At 36.7% G+C, this 12,206-nt stretch overlaps 1 non-coding gene across 1 annotated transcript; it reads left to right on the top strand.

Moving 5' to 3' along the window:
- The first annotated feature begins 1,116 nt into the window (after positions 1–1,116).
- Positions 1,117–1,223, top strand: LOC138828878 (U6 spliceosomal RNA). Its single transcript, XR_011372404.1, has one exon. It is a non-coding gene; the product is annotated as a U6 spliceosomal RNA (small nuclear RNA).
- The last annotated feature ends 10,983 nt before the right edge of the window (positions 1,224–12,206 follow it).

Raw genomic sequence — 12,206 nt, 5'->3', positions numbered from 1 at the left:
TTTGTAAATTCACACGCAACTATAGAAAATGGTTTGGCCATCCCAGTAACCTTCTCAAAGTACCTCCTGATGATGAATAACAAAAGGTTTTACTATATTACAAGGGAAATAATACTACAAATAAAGAAACACAATAAATAAATATTAATGATTAATAAAATAAAATACCAAAGAATTACCAGTGTTTTCAGTATTTTAAGTGTACTTCCATATTTGATTTTACTATTCTCACATTCCTGTACATTTAACACTGAATAAGATTATGATGTTCAATAAGAGTTTTATAGGCTATGTGTAGTTTTTAAAGTTACCCACTAAGATTGCTTTTTATGACTCATCTCATCATTTGTATATGTATATGTATATGGTTTATATCATCATTTGTTCCTCACTAACATATAAAGTAAGGAAGCCCTAAAGTTTTAAGAGAAACTGTGCAGTTAACAAAGTCTTAACTCTTCACTCTGCTTCTTTACACTAAGCCTTTGCAACATCTCATTAGTAATGTTTTTATAAACTCTGAAATGTACTTTTTAGTAGCATATGTCTGCTACCATAAATCTTAAATATTTATAGAAAAGTTGTATGACCTGACAAACAGTCCTAATTTTGGCCTATATAAGCAAATTTCCAAAATTAAATATATTTAAAACATTAAAACTTTAAAAATTCCTTAACACTTGCCGCAGTGTTCATTATGACAGGTACCTTATACAGAATAATTGAATTCGTCCTCCTACACATCTCTTTTTTTATTTTTATTTTTTGTGAACATACTGTACAGAGGGGTTACATTTACATGGGCAAGATAATGAGTAAGTACATTTCTTATGAAGCATTGCAGCCTCCTCCTTTGTTTACCCTTCACATCCCTTCCCAGCCTTCCTCCGCCCCCCCACCCAATTCCACCCCCCCTCCCCCGATCCTACACATCTCTTGAACAACAATATCTGGGATTATTTTGTTTTTGACATGTCAATCTTGGCTATTCTTAAATGTGTGCTTATGTAAGAAGTACATGGTTCTAAAATTTCACGAGAATTCTTCAAAACTTACTTTTCTTTGAATTGTCTAGTTCAAGAAAATCAATTACACTTTATATATAAAAAATGCTCTGTGCTCAATTCAGCAGCACATACACTAAAATTGGAGCAGTACAGAGTAGATTAACATGGCCCCTGCGCAAGGTTGATATGCAAATTCTTGAATCATTCCATATTTTTACAACTAAAGATGCTGGAGAGGATGTGGCCACAAGGGAACCTTACTTGATTGTTGGTGGGAGTGTTAACTTATTCAACCACTTTGGAAAGCAGTATGGAGGCTCATCAAAAGACTCCATATAAAGCTCCCCTATGATCCAGCAATCACACTTTTGGGGATTTACGCAAATGATCACAAAGAAGACCATACTAAAACTACCAGAACAACTATGTTTACTGCAGCATTGTTTGCAATAGCTAAGATATGGAGCCCACCCAGATGGCCCACAGAAGATGAATGGATCATGAAAATGTGGTATATATTCACAATGAAATTCTATGCCTCCATGAGAAAGAATGGCATCGCCCAATTTGTTAAGAATTGGAAAGACTTGAAAAAAATTTATTAATTGAAGTAAGCCAAGTCCAAAGAAACATAGGTCCAAAGGTTTCCCTTATTTTCAACAGCTAATATATGTCTGGGATAAGCGGAAGCTATGTGCATATAAGATAAGATGATATTACAGGAAATGAACAAGACAAGTGGTTTTTTTGTTTCTTGCTATTGTTTCTAAGATACTTATAATGTGTGATGTGATTTTTTTTGTTCCTTTATATGTTCCTTCCCTAAGCTCTAACCCCTGTTTTCACTGTACTTGAAGTTGGTGCGCCTACATCCTGTGTATACGTCCCTCTAATTTGGGGAGGGGGAAGGGAAATACAAAATTGTTAAATATGGATACAGGTTGAGATGCACAAGACACTATGTTGAAAAATGAACTTTACAATTTAGGCAGGGGAAGGGGGAGGGGAGTGTATTTCTGGAGGTGGGAGGGAAAGGATGGTGGAAGAAAAAGAAAGGAAGAGGTAACAATGCTTGTTAAGAAATGTACTCATTATTTGCTCATATAAATATGACACCTCTGTACAGTTATTTTTACAGGTGGACCCATTGCAACAATGAGAAGTACAAGTCGTTATGTTGAAAACGAACTTTACAACTTTGGTGGGGGGAGCGGGGAGGATTGGGTGGGAGGGCTAGGAGGATGGGAAGGGATGGGAAGGGGAAACAAAGGAGGAGGCTACAATGCTAGATAAGAAATGTACTCATTATCTTGCCCACGTAATTGTAACCCCTCTGTACAGTATTTTCACAGTAAAAAAAAATGTATAAAAATGTTCTTATATACAAGAGTTTATTTCCTCTATTTTACCCAGATAATATCATTAACAAAGAAATTAATGCAGAACACTGATATGCTGATTTGAAGGTATTTTGAATAAATGTGTGTGTGTGGGTGTGTGTACACACACGCATGCACACGTGCACACATGCACATGTTTGTGCATTGGCATGCTCAGAGTTTGAAATCAGGGCTTCAAGGTCTTGCTAGGCCTTTCCTCTATGAGCTACATCTCCATTCCTGGCTCTTTGCTAGTTCATTATAATTTCTGAAAAATAATCTCATGAATTTATTCTGCCCTGAGGGGCTTCCAACAGTTATCCATAGATCTCAGGCTCCTGAGTAGATATTCCGAGTAGATAGGATTAAAGGTGTTACCAGCCAGGACAAGGCTTTCAGAATAATTTTAAAAGTAGAAGAAAGTTTACTTGATGGGGGCCTGTTTTATCATCTCCTACTTTTAAATCATTTTGGAGTGATTATATGTGAATTTACTTCATTTTCGGGTTCTTAAAAGATAGTAAGTTTTGTTATTTAAAAGTTTTAGTACTTTTTAAAAAAGGATACAGGAGCTATGGGACAAAAGAAATTTGACTGTCTTTGGACCTCAATTTATAAGCTCAGCTCTGTGCATGATAACCCAATGTCACCAACAGAGTCTGTGTTGGAGACAAAATGTAACAGAAAACAATCACCATGGGCAATATTTGGTATGCTATTATTTATAGGACAATATGAATATTGAAATGAGAGTGTAAGAGAATGGAGAGATTTTTACCTACATTTTTGTATTGCTAAAAGGCTTTTGGAGACTGTGACTCATTTCCTTCCTCACTATGTGTCTTTGAGCCATGCACTTCGTGCCTTAAATTACAATTTTTCCCAACGCTAAAATGATAATAACATTAGCATTATAGCAAATGTTATCTTAAGAATTGAGAGAAATAAAACTTGCAAAATACTTAACATAAACTTCTATGAATGAGCTTTGAGTTTAGCCAAAATTTTTTAATACTAAATAGAATGCAATAATATTACAGAAAACATTACAGGTAGTGAGCAACCAGAAGGAATATGATCTATTGACCATGCTCTGCTTCCAAGGAAGCCAGGTGTACAACGTCTCATGCTTTAAATCAAACTGGTTATCTTATGTCTTGGTAGTGTAAAAGTATCAAGGACAGAATAATGAAGGAATGTTGTAGACTGAGGTAATGTCCATATGATAATGTGCAAAACTGATAAAACGTAAAAGTACCTGAGCAGTATATTGTGTTTTATATCATTTAAGTTCCATTCAAAGATAGGGAATACCTAGAAAAATGAATTCTCTTTTTGATATCCTATCGTAGGTCCTTAGCAGGATGAACTCTTTCTTCATTCTTGTTGAGGCATTATCAGATGAGAAGAACTGTATTTTTTGTTTGCTTCCTTCAATTTATTCTTCGATTTGAAATCTAAACTACTTGACACTGAAAGAAACCAAGGGAAATTAGACGCACAGGCTTTGGAAAAAACAATTAACATAAAATAAATAAAATACATATAGCTTTATGAAAGGTCTAACTAAATTGAATTATATAGTCTAAAGATTGAACAGAAAATGATATAAGCAATATCATGTTATTGAAAATTGGAAAATGTAAAGACTTGCTTAATTTTTTCCTTTCTCCTCCCTTGAATTAATTATTGATTTTGTATAAAGAGATTAAAAATGAGATTAACAAGAAATAATTAAAATTCAAAAGAGTTCAGGGAAGATGGTAGGAGAGAAGGTGGAGTCTAAACAGGCTCTCTCATAGAAAGCAGTTTAAGTATTCCAGTGAACAGTCCTAAGTAAAAGAATCACACCAAGGGTGCCAACACCAGAGAGTTTGGCCAGAGAGGGAAAATCCAGGCAAGGAGACAGGTCCGTGCACTTGCCAGCAGGCTCCGCTGTGGCTGTGGTGGTGGCTGTGGCAGCCGTAGGCCATAAAACATGAAACACAGACAGTCTGGGATGAAAGCCCCAGATCAGCAGGCTAGGGGATTCTACACAGCAACAGCAAGAACTGACAAAGAACAGACATCTTCATCCTGCAGATTGCAGACCAGCGACGAATCAGGAACCAAGACTCTGGCATGAGTAGAAGCCTGACATCCTCACTCCTTCTAAGGGAGCAGAGAAGGAAAGGCAACCCCTCCCCTCCCCACTACTGGAGATCTCCATCTTTTATACTGATAAAGGCCTGGCTGAGCAGCTAGCTCCAACTCAGGCCTTGGAAGAAAACAAGAGTCATTTAGCAGATCACAGGAACCCGACCTCACCTGCCAGGCTCAGCTCCACCCAGGGAAAAGTCATCCTGCCCAGGCAGAGTAAGTTCTGCCCTCCTCAAGTGTTGATTTCTTCACAGGATAAACAGAGCCAGAGTCTGCCCCTCCCTACAGCAGTCTTGACAATCAACTGAAATTCAGTAAACATAAACCCTGAGTATATCTCCAGGCTAAGCTCTGTAAGTGTCTCAGAAGCTAGCCCCTCAGGGAAACTCTACTGCTTGCTGAAAGGCCTCCACTCTACCCAGAACCAAGCCTCAACAAGCATCTCCAAACTAGAGGAAAAATCCATCTCCCTCTTTTGTGAGACTCAAAGCAGATCTCCCTCCCATTGAACTAGCCTGGGAGGAGGATCACAAAATTCTGGGTAAAGCAGAACATTTTTCTGCCTGCTCAAACAAACTAACTTAAGAAACCAATCCAGCCACAGGAAAATCAAACACCACAAGCAGACCAGAAACTCCAACAAGAGACTGGTTACAGACAAAAGGGAGATACAGGATCTTCCCACACCCTCCAAAAAATCAAAGAACTCATTTTTTGTACCTTTTAAAATTTGTTTAATTTTTTTGTTTTCATTTTTAATTTTAAAAAATTGTTTGCTGTTAACCTTTTTTTCTTCCTCTTATAATTTTTATTTTGGGGGAATATCTGTGTGCGCACGCGCATGTGTGTGTGTGTGTGTGTGTGTGTGTGTGTGTGTGTGTGTGTGTGTGTGTGTGTGTGTGTGTGTGTGTGTGTGTGTTTTAGCTCTACTTAACTTTTGATCCTTTTTTTCTTTCTCATTCTTTTCACTTTTTTTTTTCGTTCTTTTTTGCATGACTTAATTGCTGTTCTGCTCATCCTCAGATATACCAATAGTTGATTATTAGACCTTATCCCCCATTGTGTACACAATCCAGAAATTTATTACTCAATTCAAATCCTCTTTGACAAGTTTCTTAATAGCAGTACTACCTCTTTATACCTGTATAATATTTTCAACTCTTTTTTACTTTTTCGCATCTCCTTTCTATCCCTCCCCTTCTCTCATCCTATCCCTGTTCTTCTGTGAATATTACGTTTTTAAATTTGCATAAATTTTAAGTGTTTCAATTAATAATTTTTAATATTTGTTTTTTTATTCTTTCTTGTCTCTTTTTTCTTTTTCTTATTTTTTCTTCTTTTTTTTCTCTCTACTATCATTCTATCCAAACTATTTCCCTTATTGAGATTAGGACTTAGATAATTTAACTCTCCTTTTACCTTTCCACATCCCTCTATATCTATTTTTACCCACATTTCTCACTAAACCTTATAATTTCTGGTATGTCAAATTATTCTTTGCTGATCATAGCTCATTAGTACATAGTTGTTTGATATTGAATAAAAAGATCTGTTGAACTAGATTGTATCTGCAGATTTTTGACTGTGCAACTACAGACTTTGGATGATGCTTGTCTTAAGATAGTGTTCTAGCACAAAACTGGTGTTACTTTCATCCCAAATCGGCAGAACAAGCAGAAAAACACAAGAAAAATGGCAAGTCCGGGTATCTCAACTCCCACTCATGATAATCAGGGGACAGAACAGATAATAATAATCCAGGGGAGAGCTCCCCAAAAGCTATACAAACACTACTGGTAAACATGGTAAATGAAAAAATTGAAAACCTGCAAAGGACTCAGTGTGAGCATGATAGGGAGAGAGAGGAGCAAACCAAAGGTCAATACAGGAATATCATGACCTTGAGACACTTACTCAAAGATTGACACAGGAATTGTTTGAGCAGATTGAAAACACTCAAAGAGAAATACAGGTAGGGCATGAGCAGGCTGAGTCCAGTCAAAGAGATAGACATGACTTGCGTGAGCTGGCTGAGAATAGACAAAGAGAAAGTCAGGAATTGCATAAACGTGAGGAAGCTAATCAAAGAGTAATACAGGAATTGAGAGAGCAGGATGAGATAGACAAAGATCTTTAGAGGCATTTATGGAATCCATAAAGAGAGAGCTGAAAGAAGTCAGGAAGACCACAAAGGGAATGCTGAATGGAACCCAAAAGAAGGAATGGGAGTCCAAGGAAACCATAACCAATCAACTAAGTGATTTGAGAATAAACACTGAAAACCAAATTAAGGAAGCAAAGAAGTTCATAGAAGATCTGTAACAAAGCTCCAACAAAGAATTTGAAGCAATCAAACCGACCAATTAGAAAGAAAAGAAATAAAAAACAAAGTAGAAATTCCTGGCAGTAGGTTAGACCATGCAGAAGATCAAATCTTGGGATTGAAGACAGCTTAGATATTATAGAGAAAGAACATACAAACAACAAGACAAATCCAAGAAATATGACAGATCTATTCAACATTTAGAAGACACCATCAGAAGGCCTAATCTGAGGATAATGGGTGTAATGGAGCACTTAGAGAGAGAAGTTAATGGTCTAGGAAATGTGTTTAACAGGATCCTAGCAGAGAACTTCCCAAACATGCAAAAACATAGGCCTATTCAGATACAAGAAGCTTTTGGAACTCCAACTAGACCAGACCAGAGCAGGACTTCCCTCCTTCACATTATAATCCACACAGGATTAATTTAGACCAAGAAAAAGATCCTTAAAGCTCTCAAGGAGAAAAGATCAGGATAAGCCCGGGATAAGGTATGCCATGCCCTAAAGACAAACAATTATAAACCAAGAATACAATACACAGCTAAACTTTCCTTCATAACGGAAGGTCAAATATAAACCTACCATAACAAAGAAAAATTGAAACAATATATCTCTGCCAAACCAGGCTTACAAAATATTCTTAAACATATCCTACACATAGAAAACCAACAATACCACAATAAAGGCCAAGAAACTGCACCCAAACTGAGAATCCAAGAACCTAGGAAGAACCCAGTTGGTACAGCTCGCAAGAAGGTGGATAAAATTGCAGGAACTCCCAAATACCTTTCAGTCCTATCTCTCAACATTAACGGAATGAACTCTCCAATTAAGCAATATAGACTACCTAGTTGGATTAAAAAGCAAGATCTTTCTTTCTGCTGCCTTCAGGATTCACATCTTGCCCATAAAAACAAACACATTTTGAATGTGAAATTCTGGAACAAAATCTACCAAGCAAACGGCCCCCATAAACAGGCAGGTGTTGCAAGCCTTATATCAGATAAAATAGACTTAAAATTAAAATCAATGAGAAGAGATAAGGAAGCTCGCTATATACTATTTAAGGGATCCCTCCTTCAGGAGGATATTACAATTCTAAATATCTATTTTCCAAACAACGGAGCACCCAAATTTATCCAAGAAAATCTACTTTCCCTCAAGTGCCACATAGACACGATGACATTGATTGTTGGGTACTTGACACACTACTCTCCCCACTAGATAGATGAACTCGGCAAAAATTAAACTGAGAAACTGCAGATCTAAACAACTGCAATATCAACAAGATTTCACAGACATCTACCAAACATTTCACTCAGCAGCATCAGAATACACGTTCTTCTCTTCAGCACATGGAACATTTTCCAAAATAGACCACATTTTAGGTCACAAAGCTAACTTGCCCAAATTCAGAAACATTGCAGTAATACCTTGCATTCTCTCAGACCACAAGGGAATAAAATTAGAACTCAAAACCAAAAGCCACCAAAGAAAGTCCTGTAACTCATGGAGGCTAAACAACACACTGCTGACTCACGAGTGGGAGTTGGAAGAAATTAGAAAGGAAATTCAAATGTTCATGTTATTCAACAAAAAAGAACACACATATTACCAGCTCCTCTGGGACACAGCAAAGGCAGTACTCAGAGGCAAGTTTATAGATCTGAGATGCTATATCAACACATTGGAGAGATCTGAAACCAACAATTTAACGAGACATCTGAGCCTCCTTGAAAAAGAGCAGCAAGATAAACCCTAATCCAGTAGATGGAAAGAAATGACAAAATTAAATCAGAAATAAATACATTAGAATTCAAAAAAACATGGAAAGAATCAACAAAACAAAGTGTGGGTTATTCGAAAAAATTAAAAAAATTGATTGCCCCTTAGCAAATCTTATCAGAAAAAAGAAGAGAATACATACAAATAAATAGACTCAGAGATGAGAATTTTAACATCACCACAGGAACAACAAAGATTCAGAACATTATCAAGGAATAATCCTCAAAGCTTTATGCTAATAAGTTTGAGAACTTGGCAGAGACAGAACTTTTCCTGCCAAATATTGACATGCTGTAAATAAACCAAGAATGAGTTAAACCATCTGAACAGGCCCATTTCAAGCATTGAAATAGAAAGAGCAATAAGAGACCTCCCATCTAAGAAAAGTCCAAGACCAGGTGGTTTTACAGTGGAATTCTACAAGGCCTTCAAAGCAGAGCTCACACCAATAATCCTTTAGCTCTTCAATGAAATTTGAAGAGAAAGTTCACTACCAAGCTCATTCTATGAAGCCATCATAACCTTCATCCCAAAACCAGGCAGGGACTTATCAAAGAAAGAGTACTATAGAACCTTTTGTTTGATGAACATTGATGCTAAACTTTTCAACAAAATTTTGGCCAATCGATTTCAACAATTTATCCAAAAAATCATGCATTATGATCAAACAGGTATCATTTCAGGAATGCAAAGCTAGCTCAATATATGCAAATCAATTAATATAATTCATAACATCAACTGAAGCAAGGATAAGAACTGCATGGTTATCTCAATAGATGCGGAAAAAGCATATGACAAGATCCAAAACCCCTTTATAATGAAAGTTCTGAAAAAATTAGGAATCCAGGAAACATTCCTCAATACAATAAAGGCTGTATATGACAAACCTACAGCCAGCATTATACTTAATTGTGAAAAACTGAAGCCATTCCCTCTTAACTCAGGAATGAGACAAGGATGTTCACTCTCTCCACTTCTCTTCAATCTAGTATTAGAATGCCTAGTTACAGCCATAAGATATACACATAAAGGGGATCCAAATAGGGAATTAAAAAGTAAAACTCTCCCTCTTTGTAGATGATATGTTATTGTACTTAAAGAATCTCACAGATTCCACTCCCAAATTTCTCAAGTTGATTCAAAACTTTGGCAAAGTAGCACGGTATAAAATTAACCCTCAAAAATCAGTGGCTTTTCTGTTTACCAACAATGAGAAAAGTGTGGCTGAAATTAGGAAAGCAACTCCATTCATAATAGGCCTCCAAAAAAAAAATAACTAGGAATTTAATTTACCAAAAAGTGACGGACCTCTATGATGAAAAATTTAAAAACCTGAAAAAGGAAATAAAAACAGAACTTAGAAAGTGGTAAAGACTCCCATGGTCTTGGATTGGAAAGATCATCATCGTGAAAATGGCAATACGTCTCAAGACTATCTACAAATTCAATGCGATATTTATGAATATTCCAACCTCCTTCTTCAAGCAAATAGAAGCGGCAATCGAAAATTTCATATGAAACAATAAAAGATGCCAAATAGCGAAAATGATCCCTAACAGAAAGCGCAGGGCTAAAGGAATGTCAATACCAAATTTCAAACTCTACTACAAAGCCATAATAATCAAAACAGCTTGGAACTGGCACAAGAACAGACCTCAGGACCAATGGAATAGGATTGAAAACCCAGAAATGAACCTACAGACCTCTACCCATCTAATTTTTGATAAGGGAGCTAAAATATAGAATGGACAAAAGACAGCCTTTTCTGTAAATGGTGCTGGCAAAATTGGTTAACTACTTGAAGAGAACTAAGGGTAGATCGTTAGATATCACTCTGCACCAGAATCAACTCCAAATGGATCAAAGACCTTGGAGTCAAAGCAGATATTCTGAAAACATTACAGAATGGAATAGGAGAAACCCTAGGTCTCCTTGGCAGAGGCCTAAATTTCCCTAATAGAGACCCAGAAACACAACAAATCAAAGAAAGATTGGATAAATGGGATTGCATGAAATTGTAGGGCTTGGGCATGGCAAAGGACATAGCTAGCAACATCAATCGAAAGCCCACTGATTGGGAGAAGATCTTCACTAGCCATACAACAGACAAGGGTCTCATATCTAAACTATACCTGCAACTCAAAAATATTAATTCCCCCAAGAACAAATCTTCAAAGAAACAACAGCCCAATAAGAAAGTTGGCTAAAGAAAAGGAGAAAATTCTCTGAAGAGGAAAGAAGCATGGCCAATAGACACATGAATGAAGAAATGCTCAACCTCCCTAGCCATAAAAGAAATGTAAATCAAAACAACATTGAGATACCACCTCATCCCAGTTAGAATGGCAATAATCAAGAACTCTAATAGCAACAGATGCTGGAGGGGATGTGGACAGAAGGGAAGCTTACTGCATTGTTGGTGGGAGTGTAAATTTGTTCAACCACTTTCAAAAGCAGTATGGAGATTCCTCCAAAGGCTCCACATAGAGCTCCCCTATGACCCAGCAATCCTACCTTTGGGCATTTACTCAAATGACCCCAAACAAGGCCACACTAAGGCTACCAGCACGACTATGTTTATTGAAGCATTATTTACCTTGGCAAAGATATGGAACCAACCCAGATGCCCCTCAAGTGATGAATGGATCAAGAAAATATGGTATATATACACAATGGAATTTTATGCCTCCATCACAATGAATGACATTGCCCCATTTTTTAGGACTTGGAAAGACTTGGAAAAAAATTATTTTAAGTGAAGTAAGCCAGGCCCAAAAAAACATAGGTCCCATGGTTTCCCTTATTAGCAATAACTAGTATATGTCTGAGTCAAGCAGAAAAGGTCAGATCAGGTGATGATAGGGAAATGAACCCTAATATATGTATTCAAATGTTTTTTTTTGTTTCATGCAATTGTTCCTAAAGTATATATAAGATTTTTTTGTTGCTTTCTATGTCCCTCCTCCACGATATAACCCCTGTTTTCATTGCATTTGATGTTGGTATAATTTGTCTAGGGGAAGGAAGAAACAAATCTTTTAAATAGGAAATCAGGTGGACCCATTGAAACAATGAGAGGGACAAGTTATTATGTTGAAAAACTAACTTTAAACTTATATGAGGGGAGAAGAGGGGGAGGAAGATTGGCTGGGTGGCAAGGGGAAGATGGGAAGGGATTGGAATGGGAAACAAAGGAGGAGGCTACAATGCTTGATAAGGAATTTACTTATCTTTCGCATGTAATTGTAACCCCTCTCTACAGTATTTTCACATTAAAAAATAGAAATGATTAAAATTGGACAAAAGTTCGGAATAGACCTGTTTTCCAAATAGCCATGAAAGTAGCCAGTGGGTTTACAATGTCGTGTTTAATACAACTTCTATGTTGGCTTAATTCTTTTGGAACAGAAGTCATTAGAGAAACGCAATTCAAAATTACTATGATACTAGTTCATAACTATTATAACACTTATCCAAAAAATCAAAGGAACCTGGTGTGGTGGTAAAGGCTTGTAATTCCAAGCATTTAGCAGGTTGGAGTAATAGGATTTTATTCTAAGGCCAGTCTGGG

This window comes from Dipodomys merriami, unplaced genomic scaffold, assembly GCF_024711535.1.
Source record: "Dipodomys merriami isolate MVZ:Mamm:240054 unplaced genomic scaffold, mDipMer1.0.p SCAF_1662, whole genome shotgun sequence".
NCBI classification, from domain to species: domain Eukaryota; kingdom Metazoa; phylum Chordata; class Mammalia; order Rodentia; family Heteromyidae; genus Dipodomys; species Dipodomys merriami.
The sequence above is the reverse complement of the archived record's forward strand: the minus strand, read 5'-3'. Positions and strand labels throughout refer to the sequence as shown.